This window comes from Scyliorhinus torazame, chromosome 1, assembly GCF_047496885.1.
Source record: "Scyliorhinus torazame isolate Kashiwa2021f chromosome 1, sScyTor2.1, whole genome shotgun sequence".
NCBI lineage: Eukaryota > Metazoa > Chordata > Chondrichthyes > Carcharhiniformes > Scyliorhinidae > Scyliorhinus > Scyliorhinus torazame.
In genome coordinates this window covers 261,842,041-261,860,316 of record NC_092707.1, presented here as the reverse complement: position 1 = coordinate 261,860,316, position 18,276 = coordinate 261,842,041, and the positions used below count along the sequence as shown (strand labels likewise).

Sequence of the window (18,276 nt, the reverse complement as noted above, 5' to 3'; positions counted from 1 at the left end):
TCAGCATGGCCAATCCATCAAACCTGCACATCTTTGGGCTGTGGGAGCACCCGGACGAAACATTTACAGACACAGATAAATGTGCAGTCTCCATACAGGCTGTCACCCAAGGTCAGAATCAAACCCAGGTCCCTGGCGCTGTGAGGCAGCAATGTTAGCCACTGTGCCACCATGCCATCCTTTTAATAGGTTTTGCACCACTTACGACTTAACCATACCTCTTACGATTGAACTATACTCATTAGATCAGTACAAAATATTTTGTGATGTCTTACCACAGCTGTGCTTCTGCTGTGAATGGTACTGATGTGAGACAATTTATTCTTGCTCCATTGGGTCAGTGAGTGAGGGATCCCAACCAGTGGTCAATTGGGTCCACTGTTCTCATCAGGCACTGCTCCACCTGCTCTCCAGCAAGTGTTGCACCTCTTACTGTGCGGTGGGCATTTCCATCACTTCTGGCCCCAACACGCTTCATTGGCTTCTTCTGACCTGTTAAATGGTCTAATATCTTTGCCTTTGTCTTCAATCCCACCATGGCTTTCCCCCATGCCATCTAACCATCTCTTCTTGCCACATGTTCTTCCACTGTTCTTTCTAGCTTACTATTATTTCCTTTCTCTGATCGTAGCACGTTTTTCCCAGCTTTACTTCAAGTACCTACCTAATGCACCGCCTATTTGATCTGGATGCAAATAAATATCATTCAATCCTCATGAGAGGATACTACATGCCTTACACAATGTTGCTTGGTCCCCCAACAGATTGTTGACCTTTCTTTGAAAGGCACTAATACACTTAATTGGACTACACACTTCATTGGACTGTGGTGTATCTATATTTTGTTTCAATTTCAAAGTAATTTGCGACTGGCTGGAGAAACACCACTTCCTCCATTAACATAAGGACCACGTACCTTCATCAGATCTTATTACCATAACACTAGTTGCATTACATTCTCCCACATTTTCTTTACAATGACATTTCTTTCGTGATATTTTGTGTGCTCATCAAGAGAGTGATTTTAATGCTGGACATTGAGGAAAGGTATAACATGGTTAGGTGCACATATATTCTGCCTGTCTTAAGTCACAACTCCAACAAGTATCCCCTCAAGGTAACAATATGGCATATTTGCGGCTCCGAAAGCAGCCAAACTACAATTCCTCCAAGTTAGATGCCCAGTCCACAAAAGAACTGGAGTTATAGAAACACATTTCATGCTCAACCTTTGCAGTTTACCTCAGACATAAATGACTTGAGTCTCCAAATTCGAAAGTTGTTAACAACAACTCCGATACATAATGTTGCAACGTATATCCTGAACTGAGGACCAGTAATTTAAGATTATGAACCTTCATAAATAAACATTATTTTGTTCATTTGCACTGACCCATGGCATCGTCAGTCCTGTTATTAATAAAATATCTGACCTGGAGTCACTAGACCTCTTCAGAATGGAATTGGCAGATTATATATTACCTGAGGTAAGAAGAAGTGAGTCACATACTTCATTAGCTTCCAATTCCCTTTCAGGCTCACTGTGCTTGAAAGAATGGTTTAAGTCAGCAGGAAACATGAGTTTTGTCCACAGGTATGATTAAGATGTAGAACAATGGACAGTTCTCCCTCCCCCCTCCCCTCGATCCATCACAAGAAGCTTACTCAGCCAGAACCAAACTAGAACAATGTTGCACATCTTAATAGCCATCAGTGATCTTTTATGTTGAGAAATGTATGGTTTTTCGCCACTGTACATATGACAATCTAGTGGCAGCCAGCAAGAAAAAAAAAATTAATTCCTGATCATTCATGAGATTGTAAAAGGGTACATTAATAAAGGGTATACCAAAAGGCAGGGGAATCTTACACACCTTGTAGCATATATCTGCTGGTTTAGCTCAGTGGGCTAGACAGCTGGTTTGTGATGCAGAACAAGGCCAGCAGCGGGGGTTCAATTCCCGTACCAGCTTACCCGAACAGGTGCCGGAATATGACGGCTAGGGGCTTTTCACAGTAACTTCATACTTATGACAATAAACGGTTATTATTATATTAGTTACCCACATGCTGGATTCATGGAAGCATGCCATGGTATACCCGACAGGCTGAAACCTATTTTAACGTCTGAATAGTGGAGTAGGGTTGAACGGCCATCTGGTCTACTTCTGCTCCTATCTCGTGTTTGTACATGAAAAGCCCATTCTCTGGGTTGTACGCACTGGAGAATGTTTGACATGAACTGTATATATAACAGCAACATGTAGTGAGGCACCTCAGACCGCAGGTAAGATATTGAAAGAAATTCCACTGTAATGTCAAATCTGAAATGTTATGCAGTATATATCTAAAATGAAATTATGAACGTAGTAAGCCAGGAGACACAAAGATAAAGGTTAAACCAAATTAATTTAAACTCAAAAGTAAAGACACATCCACGCCATATAACATGAGTGTCCCAACCCGGGACTAACAGGAACTCCCAGAGGGTCCATAAAATTTAAAGTCATGATGACTTTGTCCATTCGTGATGGTGGGGTCGAGACTGTCGATAACAGTCGACAGCTCAGAGCATTAGCATTAACTATGTGCATGGCCTGGGTGGTGCTCGAAGGAGTGTGCATAGTCTGTCAACAAGAATGCCCAGCGCTGAATCTGAGCTGAGGCGATGGGTGGGATCACCTTTTCCTCAAGGCCCAACAGGGCTTTGTGGTCCAGGATTAATGTAAAATGTTGGCCGCAGACCTATGGATGTAATGTCTTCACTCCAAATATCACCACCAAACCCTTTTTCTCAAGTTGTGCATATCATCGCTCTGCATCTGCCAGGATCCACGATGCATATGCAATCGGTCGCTCACTGCCATCATTCCACCGATGGGAGAGGACTACCCCTACTCCATAAGGAGTGGCATCACATGTTGTGCAGCAGCCTTGTGGGATGGTAGTGCACCAAGATGTTGAACAATAGCAGATGTGGCTTCACTTTCAATAACATTTTATCATCGGACTTCCTCCAAGTTTGCCAAGTGTTCTTTGTCCATGGCACCTGTGATAAAATACATTGTCATGGTACATTGCCACCTTAGGCAGCCCTTGAAGAATTTTTCCGTTACTAGCTGAAAAGTGGCACATGTTGATGAGTCTCCAAAAGGCAGGCAGGTGTATTCATACAACACTTGCAGGTGTCGCTAGTGAAGAACTTCCTGGATGCTGCATCAAGCTCCAGCTGGGAGGTTCACATAGCTCATGTCCAGTTGGTAAACGTGTGGCCTCCAGCCAGCTTTGCATAAGATTGTCATGGGAATGTCCCTTTAAGAACTGTTTGTCTTCTCAAATGGCTGCAGTGATATCATTGTGTGGGTGGAGCTGGGCGGTGGCTCTGGTTTTACTTTCGGTTTGAGCTGGAAGCTGTTTGTAGCTCTGAGTTTTACTTTTGGTGTAGACAGTTGGAAGCTGTATTCAGACGACAAGGATCTTGGAGTCTCTCTCTCTCTCTCTCTGCAGGTTAAAAAGGTGTCTCCAGATCACTTGATATTTTCCAAATAATAACTGTGTTCTGGAAGGAATTCAAACCTATTATTTTGTGATAAAAGGGATTGTCTGATTTATGGATGTTGTTACTTGAGTGAAACAGTAAAGGGAAGTTATTAAGGGTTAAATATAGAGTATTGTAGCTGTGTGGGGTATTTATATTTGTAGAATAAACTTTGTTTTTGATTACAAGTGCTTAAGGCCTTTGTTGCATAACACCTGAAAAGTAGGCCCTTGTGCTCCTCATAACCAAAATCTATAAACAGTTGTAGGTCAGGTGAACTCTATGACATACTTTGGTGTTCTCTAAATCCTGGCCCATAACAAGATCTTCGATACGTGGCATGGGGTACTGGTCAAGGCAGGAGGCTCTGCTGACAGTCAATTTAAAGTCTCCGGATGGTGGACCAATTTGTCGGCTTTTAGTACTGGAACCACTGGCACAGCCCATTTTGCAAACTGTACCGGGCATATTATGCCAAGGTTCTCCAGAGGCCCAAGTTTGGCCTCTACCTTGGTAAACAAGGCATTGGGAACCGGTCATGCTCGGAAATATTTAGGAAGGGCCTCTGGGTACAAGTAAATTTTTGCCCTTGCTCCTTTGATCTTGCCAAGGCACGCTGAAATACTTTGGGATACTTCCCTATGACTTAATATTGACCATCGGTTTGCATCCTGAAGAATTGCTGCCGTCCAAGACTGGGTCCTGGTGCTGGCAGGGCTATTAGGGGAAGTCGGACTAATCGTTGCCCATGAGAGGTCGGGGGGGGGCACGGTGTTTTCTATGATTTGTAGTGCCTCCCCGGTGTACGTGGCTAGCCTGGCCCTGATGTCCTGCAGGCATTGGGGGCGTGATGCTGGCTCAGAAAGTCTGTTCCACCACAATGGAGACAGCGGCTCCTGTGCCCACTTCCATCGTCAAGGGGTGACCGTTGACCTGGATTTTAATTTTGATAGGGGCAGCTTTGGGGCTGTGATGCAGTTCAACTGCATTAATTGGTCCTGTTCAGCCTGGTGGATTGGCAAGGCCCGAGACAGAGGTGGCTTCTATCCTGGGCATTACACATATTGACGATTATGAAAGGCTTGCCATTGGCGTATCCTTCGGCCGCAGGTTCAGCACTCTCGTGACTAATTCCCTAGGTCCTCTGGGGAAGCTTCTCCAACAGTCCTGGAGTTTTGCGTTCATCGGCAAATGTCCATCCGTGCCGTGGCTGAGTAGTGGCCAGGTGGTGGACGGGGCACACAGATGCTATCTACAAGGGACCCAGTTTGTCCGATGCAGGGTTATCTGACACGGAGCATGCTGCCGTCCACTGAACCTTGAAGTTCCTGGGTCCCTTTGTCGGCATTTTCCAGGGAAAGCTCTTTTAAGATCAAGCGTGGGTTCTGCATGCAGCTTTCTTTGTGGCATTGTTTATCCCACATACCAACCGGTCCCGTAGCATTTCTGGCAGGGATGGCCCACAGTGCTCAATCAGCTTCCCGAGCCTGGTCAGGAACTCCGTTACAGATTCTTTAGGGATTCTCCTGGATTTATTAAACCTGTAGCACGGGATAATAATGGATTGTCTCGGGTCGTAGAGTTCCGCCATTAAGTCTACCAGCTCAGTAAAAGTTTTTGAATTCGGCGTCGGTGGGTAAGTCAGGCTCTTAATGATGCCAAATGTCTGGGCTCCATAGGCGGTCAAAAGGATTAGCAGCTGGCGGTCGTCACCCTCTATGCCATTCGCATGAAAGAAATACTGCATTCTTTCAGCACACTGGGGCCAATCCTTTACACCCTCATCATCGGGCTTGTTTCCCAAATAACAACATTTCCGGGTTCACTTCATACACTTCTTACCGGAGGTTCTTTTTATACAGGGATGGCCAAAATCCTGTTCTTGCTCCTCGTCGCGAGTGTAGTAATCCAGGAGCCATGAAGATAAAGGTTAAACAAAATTTATTGTAACTCAAAAGTAAACCCGCACCCATGGCATATGACACTAGTGTCCCAGCCCGGAACTAACAGGAACACCCAGTCCTGGTCTGGGACAGGATTTAAAAGGCTCAATAACAAGTCCCAGCTGGACGGGCCTCTGCCTGTTATCACTTGTATTCCATGAGGAGATCAATGAGTGATCACGCGTGGTCCTCGTGAGGGTTATCACAATTAATGTAGTATATTTTTGTGATAAAAGCAAGTTGCCTGGGTGCACAAACCATCATATAAAGTGTGTAGTCTGCAGGACTCTAAAGCAAAGGACAAGACAAAATGCTGCAATTGAGGGCTACAGAGACAAAGCAAAAAAAATCTTCACAAATTCACAACTGCACCACAGAAGCAGATCAAGAGGAAAAGTTTAAAAAACGGGATTGAGCGCTCTTGACTTTTCAATAGGGATTTGAAGTAGAGAGCCCCTCCAAGATTAAACCACAACACAAGGGCTGAGAAGCAATGCCAGAACATTTAAGGGAAATATTTTTCACTCAGAGCTATTACCTGCACTACGCAACGTGATTGGGCAATAAAATGTGATGTTAATTGGCAGGAGGTTCTCTCAGACTCCAGCCCCAGTGACCACTGTATCTAAGGCTGAGAATGTAGATTACAAAAAAAAATGTAAAACTATCTGCACACACACACTACTACATTACAACTCCAATCCTTTGTCACCAAGAACATCAAGGGCACCATTGTGTGTTGGGTGCACACAATTCAGGAATCCTATTACATTTAACTTGTTCAGTTTCACCCATTTCTGACTAAGTCATCCTGACAGTTACACACTTATTGCTGATTAATAAGCGGCATTTTAATCTATCAACAGTAACAGAGCTAATAAAGTGACCACAACTCCAGGAACTTACATAATAGATCATAGGCTGCGTCTCATCCCTGCTGTCAAAGACTTGATATTCCTCAGCCTTTGTCTGCATCCCCAGTTAAATGTGAGTCTTTGTTTCTTTATCTGAGCCAGAGTTTTAATTCCTCCTCCCACCCTCCCAGAGAAGCTTAATCATTTTAAATAGCAGTGAAGAGGACAATAGGAGAGAGCTCCAAATCCAGAAGCAACTCGAGATTTATCTTTCTCTGCAACGCAAGATAAAGGATTCACAACAGAAAACCCTGGCATTTTGAGTGCAGCAGCAGCACTGCACTACACCCCCAGCAGTAATAAACAGCATCCAACAGTCCAATTGATTTTGGAAGTGGCACACATCGAGGTGTTGAATAGTGGAAAACGAATCAGCCTCAACAAACATAAAGATCTCATCTCTCCCCCTTGATGGGAAATATTAAAATCTGAGCATTGTACAATTTTGCATGTTTAATCCAGGTTAACTTTTCCAACTGAATTCAATTCAGCTGCACTGCATACAATAGGAGGTTGCAAATGAGAAATCAACACTGCCAACGCCACCATTATATCAAAGCAAAGTGGACTGCAAGGAGAACGTCTTTCAAACAAACACCCAAGCCCAACAGTATAGAATCAGTGGTGAACCTTCCCAACTGGAACCCCCAAGATTACCCCCCTCACCAACCCCCCCCCCCCCCCCCCCAACTCCAACCACAGACATGCTCTTCCCTGACAAGACTGTAGGGCTCTTAAATGTCCACTCACTCGGCTGGTCTCCAGGGAAACATATCGAGGCAGATTGTGCCTTTAAAACACGGTCAAGCTTATGAAGTAAAATGTGGCTGAGAGAGAGACGGAACTCAGCCAAACAGCTGCTCACCCCCATGTCAGGACACCAAAACAAAAGGCAACTGCAAAGCAACAAAGGCTCTTCCTGCCTTCAGCATACACAACCATTCAACGTCCCGCTCGGTGAACTTACCTGTGCCCGAGGAGATGCTTCACTCCCTTTTTCCCCCCTCCTTCCTTCCTTCCTTCTTTCCCTCCGTCCTTCCCTCTCTCACACTGACATCTGTCCACAGACCTGAGAGTCCAGCCTTCCGACTTTGATCGGCACTCGCCTCTGCGCAAGCGCCCCTGCACCCACCACAATCTTAAAGACAGAGAAAAACAAAAGTAAACTTTGCTCAAACTTTGGGAGATGACGTGAATTCCTTGGGAAAGTGGGGGAGGATGGTTCTGGCGCCGGCTCTGCTGCTGAATGCCGACTGTTTGTAAACATTGTGCGTTTGTTTTTTTTAAAGAACTCTTGGTGTGTCGAAGTTTATTTTTCCACATGCACTGGTAAAAATTATCAACTTCTGCGATTTACCTTTGTTCAGCATTTGTAAATAATAATGACCGCATTACTTTACTGGCTGCGACAGAGGGGCAAATCCGGGAATCGCTGGACTCTTCCGAAGCAAACTTTCTTAATTTTCTTCCTCAGTCCACTCTGGAAGTTTAAAAATTTTTTTAGAGTAGGCAATTAATTTTTTCCAACTAAGGGGCAATTTAGCGTGGCCAATCCACCTACACAGCACATCTTTGGGTTGTGGGGGCAAAACCTACACAAACACAGTGAAAATGTGCAAACTCCACACGGACAGTGACACAGAGCCGGGATCGAACCTGGGACTTGGGCACCGTGAGGCAGCAGGGCTAACCCACCACCACCGTGCTGCCCTCCACTCTGGAAATTTGATTGGACGTTGAGAAACAAATCATGAGGGAGTCCCCCCTTCACCAAATGTCATTCTGGAAATATAGGGCGGGATTCTCTGAAATGGAGGCAGAGTGTTTGCGCTGTCGTGAATGCCGTTGAGGTTCACGACGGCGTGAAACGGCCCCTATCCCGACCGATTCAGGGCCCGATAATGGGCTAGGAGCGGTGCCGTGTCATTTACGCGTGCCAGGCCTTGGCGCCACGTATAGGTGACGCCGCATACATGACGCGGCTGGCACCGCATAACTGGCGTCACCCGCGCATGCATGGTTGCCGTCCTCTCCGAGTCCGCCCCGTAAGAAGATGTCAGACGGATCTTGCGGGGCTGCGGAAGAAAGGAGGTCCTCCTTCAGAGAGGACGGCCCGACGATCGGTGGGCACCGATCGCAGGCCACACCCCATTTCAGGCCCCCCCCCAGTGCAGGATCCCTCCTCCCCCCCTCCCCCCCCCCCCCCCCCCCCCGCAGGTCGCCCCCCCAGCGATCCCGCGCTGTTCCCGCCGGCAGCGACCAGGTGTGGACGGCGCCGGGGGGGAACCCGCCGTTTTGGGCTGGCCGCTCGGCCCATCCGGGCCTGAGAATAGCAGGGGTGCCGGAGAATCGCCATTTTGGGTGTCACGGGCGATTCTCCGGCCTGCGCCGCGCGGAACTCGACAGGGCCGTTCTCGCCACTTGAGAGAATCGCGGGGAGGGCGTCGGACCGGCGTCGCGGGAAAATTTGGCGATTCTCCCAACCGGCGCGGGAGCGGAGAATCGCGCCGATAAAGTTGTGCTTTATAAGACACATTTCGTAACTTGCAGGGGTGTGGGGAAAACATTTTTTTTTAAATACAGCAATGCAATAATTGGAATTTACCTCAGGAGCCCTCCTATGGTCCAAACCACAGAGGCAGGGACTGACAGACAGTTTTCCTTGTTCACATTTGGGGTGGGTGTCGTTTGGAGAGGAAGTCCTGCTGTTTTATTATTATTATCGCTATTGTCCCCAAATATATTCCTCATAACATTTGTAAATGTACATTACGTAATTCAAATTTGACATTACATGATGTGAAATACTATTCTTATCTTGGGGGATATTTCCCTTAAAGGTATAATATGAAGATATATATGTCATATGTGCACATGTAGATGAGAACGCCTGCATGTGAGTATGGCTTTCATGAAATAAATGGCACACCCTTTGTGGGCGATTGAGTTATATTTGTAATGGTGTCATCTCAGTATAATGAACGGGTGCCCTGTGGATAATTGTATCACATAATGCAGTTGTTAAGCTGTGTATGCCTGATCCCATTTTAATTCTTGCAGACTTATCACTTGGGCAGCAGAAAGGAAGAAAACAAGAAGCTTGCTTCCAATGCTGATGTATGTCATTTTCAATAATGTGCGCTAATTAATATGCTGATTACCCGTGTCAAATGTTATTTCTTCCATTAAAGCGCAAAGGAAGTGGTGCAAGTATGGACACATGACTATTTTGTCAACATCTGTAGGTCACATCTGCAGTTTAACATTTTTCGACATGATAAAGTAAGCTCAGGCATAAACACAACACAACAATGTACCCAAGACCCTCAAGAGTTGATACTACAGCTTTAATGACTATTCAGTAGAAGAGAGATGAAGGAGGCATCTTGAGGGAATATTGCAGGAGGGGAAGAAAAGCCGCAATGTATGTCATTAATGAAATAAATTGCTGAAAATATGCATTTAAAACCAGAGAAAAGTTATGGTGCAGAAAGAGGCCAATCAGCCCATTGTGTCAATGCCGGCCACAAGAGAAAAAATAAACCAGTCGCTCATTTTAATCCCACTTTCCAGTCCCTAGTCCATAGTCTTGCAGGTTACAGCACTTCAGATGCAGATCCAGATAACCTTTAAATGAGTTGAGCATTTCGGACTCAACCAACCTGGGCAGTGAATTCCAGATGCCCACCACCCTCTGGGTGAAAAAGATTTTCCTCATGTCCCCTCTAATCCTTCTACCAATCACTTTAAATCTATGCCCTCTGGTAGTTGACCCCTAGGCTAGGGGAAACAGGTCTTTCTTGTCTCCCCTGTCTAGGCCTGTCATAATTTTGTGCCCCTCAATTAGATCACCCCTTAGCCTCCTCTGTTCTAAGGAAAACAGCCCCAGCCTATCCAATCTCTCCTCATAGCTACAATTTTCAAGCCCTGGCAACATTCTTGAAAATCTCCTCTGCACTCTCTCCAGAGCAATTATGTCCTTCCTGTAATGTGGTTACCAGAGCTGTACATAATGGGCGTGATCCAACAGCCATGCTGCGCCTGAAAAGCAGCTCACCGTGGTGAAGAGAGCCGATAAAAACCAGGAGAACCCGCTCCCGGAATCTACCTGGCACGCGACACCTCGCGAGATCCAACGCAATTTCACGAGATATTGCGATGTAAATCCCGCCCATTGTGGGTGGAATCACTCTTTGGCAAATCTGCATATTTAGAATGATACAGTTAGTCTCACTCTGATGTGCAGATTTCCGAGGTACCTGACGCTTTGGGATTCATCCCCTTTGCCTTGGAGACCTCAGACGAACGCTGTTCAGCACTGATCCCCACAAATGGGGACCAGATGAACGGCACTCGTGGGGGTCTCAGAGGGATCACAAGCTCCCAGCAGCATGCCCTTTAGGAATCGTGGTGCTCTGGCATTGCTGGTTTCACTTGGGCACCCTGGCAGTGCCACCTGGGTGTCAGACTGGCACTGCCAAGGTTCCCAGGTGGTATTGCCAGCTGGCATGTGCACTGCCAGGTTGTCACTGTCAAGCTGGCATTTTTGCATACGCGCGATCAGGCCATGGGTGCTCTGTGTGGGTGTTGGGGGCGGGGGGGGTCTGCGGTCTCAGAGAGGAGATTGGGATGTCATTTTTAAATGGCTTCCCGATTTCTCACTACACTGAGGGGTTCCGGCGAGCGAAGCTCCCCAGTGTACAAAATGGGACTATGTGCGGCCTCGGCTGCGCGTTCTCCGCTGAGGCCCCTTACACAACATGAATCACATTGAATAGCCATGTGTTTCTCGGTGCTAACACACGGCTAAACATGCTCGCTATGGGACTTTGTTTCCATTTAGTTGAATCGAGCCCCAAATTCCAACTGTTGCCTAACCAGCATTTTGTACCGTTCCATCATTACACCCCTTTTGCATCATGGAGTTCTGCAGGTGTTTTGGTCTAGTCTGATCGAGGGTGATCGCACCCAGTCGCGGGTAGTCGGAGTCGTCAGCCGAGTCGGACTCGTAAAATGGCCGCTGCCATCGGTCGCACGTGTCGGGTCGAGAAGATGGCCGCCGACCAGATGGCCGCTTTTGTATTCAATACCTTACCTAATAAAAGAAAGCATTCCAAATGCTGTTAACTATCTTGTCCACCTGTCCTGTTACCTTCAAGGATTTGTGGACATGCACTCCAAGGTCTCTCACTTCCTCAACCGCTCTCAACACCTTCCCATTTATTGAGCATTCCCTTGCTTTGTTTGCTCTCCCAAATGCATTACCTCATCTGCAAATTTTCCAATCATGCCACCCATATTTAAGTCTAAATCGTTAACATATACAACAAACTGCAAGAGCTCCAACAATGAGTCCTGTGGAACACCACTGGAAACCGTTTTCCATTCGCAAAAGCATCCATCGACCCTATTACCCTTTCTTTACTGTCACTAAGCCAATTTTGGATCCAACCTGCCATGTTCCCCTGTTTCCTATGAGATCTCACCTTTCTGTCCAGTCTGCCATGTGGTACCTTAGCAAATGCCTTACTGAACTCCATATAGACAACATCCACTGACTACCCTCATCAACCCTCCTGGTTACTTCCTCAAAAAAGTATATTAAGTCACAGTAAGAAGTCTCACAACACCAGGTTAGAGTCCAACAGGTTTATTTGAAATCACAAGATTTCGAAGCGCTGCTCCTTCATCAGGTGAAGTAACCATCCGGTGAAACTTCAGGGCAACTCACCTTGGCGGCCACCAGGAGCGGGTATTCTCCCCCATACTCCACAGTGCCAGGTGTGCTATGATCTGACAGGTATGTCAGACCGTCCCACTGCTCAGTCGGAATCTTCAACGGCATGTCCGGTCCAGCGGGTCCTCGAATGACAGGCACTGCTGGTGCACTCGAGGCCTCATGCGGCACCTCCTTTCCATCACCTGTTCCTCGGCCTGTTGGGCGGCCGGTTCTCCATCCTTACCCGCTGGCTGTTGTTCCTCTGGGGCAGGCTCCACTGTTGCGGGGTCCCCCTCGAGCAGCTCCAGCTCGTACAGCCTCAGTGCATCCCCCAGGGCTGTGGGAACGTGGCTTGTTAAGTAATGGGTTAAGAGACATTGCAATTAGTTGTCTCATTTATGTTAAGTATCCATTAATTGACACTGATATGTAAAGGGGCTTCAGGTGGCCTCTGGCAGGTGGTGTGTTAAGAGTTTTGTGGAGAGGCTGTGGAAGTGAAATAAATGGTGTTCAGTGAAAAGGAACAAGAACTTTAGACTCTTCATATCACAGCAACTAAAACGGTTAACAATTGGTAGCAGAGGGTGGTTGCTGTGTAAATGTGAAGGGTTGAAAGATACAACTTTTCCAGATCAAACCAAGGAGTGAGTGAGAAAAGGAAAAAAAAGGGATATATGGCTGAACCGAGGATAAAGATGGCTGGATATGACTATCCTCCCTTATTTTCTGAAAGGGAATCGTACAACCAATGGAGAAATGCAGTAGTTATGTGGACTAAAGTAACTGCTTTGGGAAAGAGAAAACAAGGTATGACATTGTCTCTTTCTCTACCATATGGCAGTAAAATCCGAAACAAAGTGCTTTCTGAGCTGGAATTGGAAGAGTTAGACTCAGAAGAAGGTCTGGAGACTTTATTACATTATATGGATAAGATTTATAAGAAAGATGACTTGTTAAGTGCGTATGAAGCATGGTCGGATTTTGATAAGTTCCGGAAAATGGAGGATATTTCCATGGAAGACTACATAATGGAATATGGCAGGCTATATAAAAGGCTGCAGAAACACAATCTGGAATTTCCACAGTCTGTGTTGGCCTTTAAATTACTTGACTGTGCTAGAGTGAGCAACATGGATAGGCTCCTGATTTTGACAGGAGTTCAGTTTACTGATAAGGAAACCTTATTCGAACAGATGACAAAAGCTTTACAAAAGTTTCTGGGGAAACATTCGATTCCGATGGCTCTGATGACCCAAATAGGTCAGCCTTCAATAAGGCAGAATATGGAAGATACACTAGTAACAGGATGGCAAAATCGTACGGCTACGAACAGGGGTCAAGACTAGACGGAGACCGAGACAAGGAAATTATGAAGACAGAAACCCAGTTAGACCCTACAATAGGAAGATGAACCCCAGAAATGCACGGGGCATGATAAATCAATGTTTTCGATGTGACTCTCAATACCATTATGCTTTCAACTGTCCAACTCATTATGATAAGAGTGTTTGAAGCAAAACATGACACGGAAGAGTCAGAAGAGGAAAAAGATAGTGACCAGAAAGAAGGCATTGTCCTATTGACAAGCAGTTTTATGCCGGTAATTAGGGTGTTGCTTACAGAATCCTTCAACTGTGCTGTATTGGACAGTGGCTGCACATCTACTATGTGTGGAATTGACTGGTTAAAATGTTACCTGGACTCTTTGAATGCTGAAAATCGTAACAAGGTTAAGGAATTTGAAAGTTCCACAAGTTTCAGGTTTGGGGATGATAATACTCTGAAGTCGCTGAAAAGAGTGGTGATCCCTTGCAATATTGCCGGAGTGAATCATTTCATTAGCACGGATGTTGTATCAAGTGAGATACCTTTGCTTCTGAGCAGACCGTCGATGAAGAAAGCACACATGAAACTGGATATGGAACAGGATAAGGCAACAGTTTTTGGAAAGACGGTGGACTTACAATTTACACAGTCGGGACACTATTGTATTCCATTACTGACAAATAATTTTTCAAGTAGAGTGGTTAAGGATGTGTTAATGGCAGTTGAAAATGGGACTTTAGCTGATAAAAGCTTGTGGTATTAAAACTGCATAGGCAATTTGCACATCCGTCTCCTCGGAGGCTGAAAAATTTATTAAAGGATGCAGGGGTAAGGGATGATGACTATACTAAACTGATAGAACAGGTTAGTGACCGCTGTGAAGTTTGTAGGAAGTACAGAAGGACACCAGCACGACCGATAGTAACCCTACCTTCGGCCAGGGATTTTAACGACATTGTGGCCATGGACCTTAAGATCTGGGATAAAGCAAATAATATATTTATTTTGCATTTTGTAGATTTAGCAACCAGATTTAGTCAATCAACGATTGTACGAAGTAAAGAAAAGAGGGTAATTCTGGATCAAATCGTGGAAAAATGGATAGGGACAGGAATGGGTCCACCGGCAAAATTCCTTACGGACAATGGGGGAGAATTTGCTAATGGTGAGTTTAGGGATATGTGTGAAAACATGAATATCAGAGTTATGAATACGGCTGCAGAAAGCCCATTTAGTAATGGTGTCTGTGAAAGAAATCATGCTGTCATCGATGACATGCTTCGGAAACTTTTGGCAGATCGACCAAATTGCAGGCTAAATTCAGCTTTAGCATAGGCAGTACATGCAAAGAATTCATTGCAGATGGTTGGGGGCTATAGTCCTTATCAATTAGTGTTTGGTAGAAATCCTAAAATTCCGTCCATTTTGGATGACCAGCCCCCAGCTTGGGAGGGTACCACAATTAGCTCTGGTTTTGCTGAACATTTAAATGCATTACATAGCAGTAGAAAAGCTTTTTTGGAAGCAGAAGTCTCTGAAATAATTCGCAGAGCTTTAAGACATAACATACGGCCATCAGATGCCGTTTTTCAGCAAGGAGGCATGGTATACTATAAGAGAGACAATTCTAATGAATGGAAAGGCCCAGGGAAGATCATAGGCATAGATGGCAAAACAATTATTTTGCAACATGGTAATCAAACTGTTAGGGTCCATTCATCAAGGATAATGGGTACAGATGACAAATTTTCAAGTTTAGACAGAGCAGACAGACAGACATGATGAGGAACCAGACATGACGAGGAACGCATGTGTTACAGAACTATGAGGACCAATTAACTGATATAGACAGGGTTTCTGTGGAGGAACACAACACTTCTGGTGAATTAAAACAGGCCATTTTTTCGAATGGGCAACTGCCAAAGGTTGGTACAAAAGTGACATACTTGCCTGAAGGGTCTAGTCAATGGAAGGATGCAACTGTTATTAGTAGAGCAGGGAAGGCCACTGGAAAGTATAAACATTGGTTGAATATACAGCATTCAGGGGAGGGAATCAAGACAATGGATTGGGAAAACAAAGTTCAAAAATGGAGGGCACAGAAACACAGTGCCAGTTCAGATAGTACATCGGATAGTGAACAGGTCCGCAGGAAAAGGTCGAGAACTATTGAAAGGACATCCCACAGCAGAAGGGAAAGATCTAGCAGTGCAGAACGAGAGACCAGGCGGGAGAGGGGACGTAGTTTGTCAAGATCTCGGAACATGAGTAAGACTACGAATACTAATAGGCATAGAAGCCCACATCCACGTGAGATTTTGGTGGCTTCAAATAAATTAGATGAAAAAGTTATTAAAGAAGCTAAACAGCAAGAATTGCATAGTTGGAGTGAATTTGGGGTATACACGGAAGTACCGGATAGGGGACAAAGAACTCTATCCCACAGATGGATTTGCACGGAAAAGGTTCTTCCGGATGGAACTTATAAGGCAAAGGCCAAGCTTGTGGCAAGGGGATTTGAAGAAAATTTAGAAGATCAGGATTTAAGGGTAGATTCACCTACAGCAGGAAAGGTTATTTTAAAGATCTTCTTGGCTCTATTAGCCACAAAGGCATGGGAATGCAAATCTATAGATATAAAAGCTGCCTTTTTGCAGGGGCATCAGCTCCAGAGAGACATTTTTCTCCGTCCTCCTAAAGAAGCAGTTAACACAGAAGGGGTACTCTGGAAGTTGAACAAATGTGTATATGGATTAAATGATGCATCTAGAGTCTGGTATTTTTCGGTAAGGTCAGTTTTGTTAAAGTTAGGCTGTTGCCAGTTGAAAGCAGATCCTGCAATGTTTTACTGGCACTATAAAGGAAATCTTTCTGGCATTTTATGATGCATGTCGATGATTTTTTGTAGGGTGGGACTAGTGATTTTGAAGCTATTGTAATCTCTGGTTTGAGGAAAGAATTCAGGGTTGGAAGTCAGGCTTCCAGTGCATTTAAATATATTGGACTGGAAATTGGACAGACTAAATTAGGGACAACTTTACGTCAGCAATCTTATTTGGAAAGCATCACCCCAATAGCAATTAGTCGTGGCTGAGTTTCACAAAAAGATGCAATGGTTTCAAAGATAGAAAAAGAGCAACTGCGAAGTTTAATTGGGCAACTGAACTGGTTAGGTAGACAGACTAGACCAGACGTGAGTTTTGATGTCTTAGAGTTGAGTTCAAAAATGAATGATCCCAAAGTGGAAGACATAATAAGAGCAAATAAAGCGTTGGCCAAACTAAAAATGCAGGAGTGTGTTTTGAAGTTCCCGATTTTAGGTGACCTTAAGCACTTGAAACTGATAGTTTATAGTGATGCGTCCTACGCAAATTTATGTGATGGGGTTTCAAGCGCAGGAGGTTTTATAATTTTCCTTTTGGGGAACAATGGTAAATGTTGCCTGCTTGTGTGGGAAACAAAGAAAATAAGGAGAGTGGTTAAAAAGCAATTTGGCTGCTGAGACATTTAGCCTTGTAGAGGCGGTGGATATGGCCTTTTATATAAGTATGATATTGACAGAAATTTTGGGATTAGGGGATTTGGGTAATATACCTATTGACTGTCACATTGACAATAAATCCCTGTGGGAAAATGTGCACTCTACAAAAAGTGTCAATGAAAAGAGGTTACAGATAGACATCGCAAGTTTGAAGCAGATGTTGGACAGAGGGGAAATAACAAAAATTAAATGGGTCGACAGGAGCTATCAACTGTCAGACTGTTTTACGAAAAGAGGGGCGAGTTCACAGAAACTTTTGGATATTGTTAATGAAGGGCGCTTGTTTCTGTGCCGGTTATGTGGGTGCATCTTTACAGCCGGTGGCACTCTGCACAACCACGGGATACGGTGGGCGGTCAGTAGGGTGCGCAGCAAGATGGATGCTGTGGTCACCCCGACCCTAGGGCCCATCCCCTGGTCACCACCCCCTGTCACCGCACCCCCCCACCCCCCAGGGCCTGGCAGGCGACCCCCCAGCCAACCCTGCCAGCGGGCTGACAGCCTACTTCCTGAATGTCCTACTTCCTCTCTCGGTCATCGGCCACAAGTGAAACTCGCTGTTGGTAATTCTTCCCGGTGGTGGCGGAGCATCTCAGAGGCCCCAGAGAATACCGGGTCAGGTCCATTAACAATATGTGAATGGCGTTTACCGTATGTGCGGAGTAGAACGCAGTGACACCGCTGTCGAGACTCTGGAGCATGGCATTCTTACGTGCACCCGGTGCCTGCCACGATTTTGGCTTCATGACCGATTCTCTGCCCAATTACGTTTCGCAATTCCGCCGACGGAGAGTCCCAGCCATTAGGTCTATCACACTAATGAATAATATGGCATATTAACTGAGTTCCAATATGATGCTATTTATGTAGGCCATATGTCCCAAAGACTGGCATTATATATGCAACATCATGTCCCAGCCATTGTATGGGCAAGGTACAGACTGTACCCAGCCAGCCCATCCTTATAAAACATAATGGCCACATTTGATGTGATTCTGCAATTGGACAAAATTTGCTAAATATTCCTCAGTGTGCTAAAAATTTTGCTGACAACCAACGTAAAATTGTCAGTCAGGCTCGCAATGTGATGCATTTGAGTATACTGGAAGCTAACATAACATACACAGTGCAGAAGGAGGCCATTCGGCCATTGAGTCTGCACCGACTCACCCAAGCCCTCACTTCCACCCTCTCCCCCTAACCCAATAACCCCTCCTAACCTTTTTGGACACTAAGGGCAATTTAGCATGGCCAATCCACCTAACCTGCACGTCTTTGGACTGTGTAAGGATATT

At 45.3% G+C, this 18,276-nt stretch overlaps 1 protein-coding gene across 3 annotated transcripts in view; it reads right to left on the bottom strand.

Annotated features, from left to right (window-relative positions):
• The window catches only part of LOC140421113 (ras and Rab interactor 2-like), a 195,618-nt gene extending 188,108 nt beyond the window's left edge, over positions 1 to 7,510 (bottom strand). Inside the window, exon 1 of one of the 3 annotated variants that reach the window (XM_072505530.1) lies at positions 7,363 to 7,510. The gene's annotated coding sequence lies outside the window, so the exon portion shown is untranslated. The remainder of the gene's footprint in view (positions 1 to 7,362) is intronic. The other 2 variants (XM_072505548.1, XM_072505522.1) reach the window with 2 other exon arrangements.
• Between the last annotated feature and the right edge of the window lie 10,766 nt (positions 7,511 to 18,276).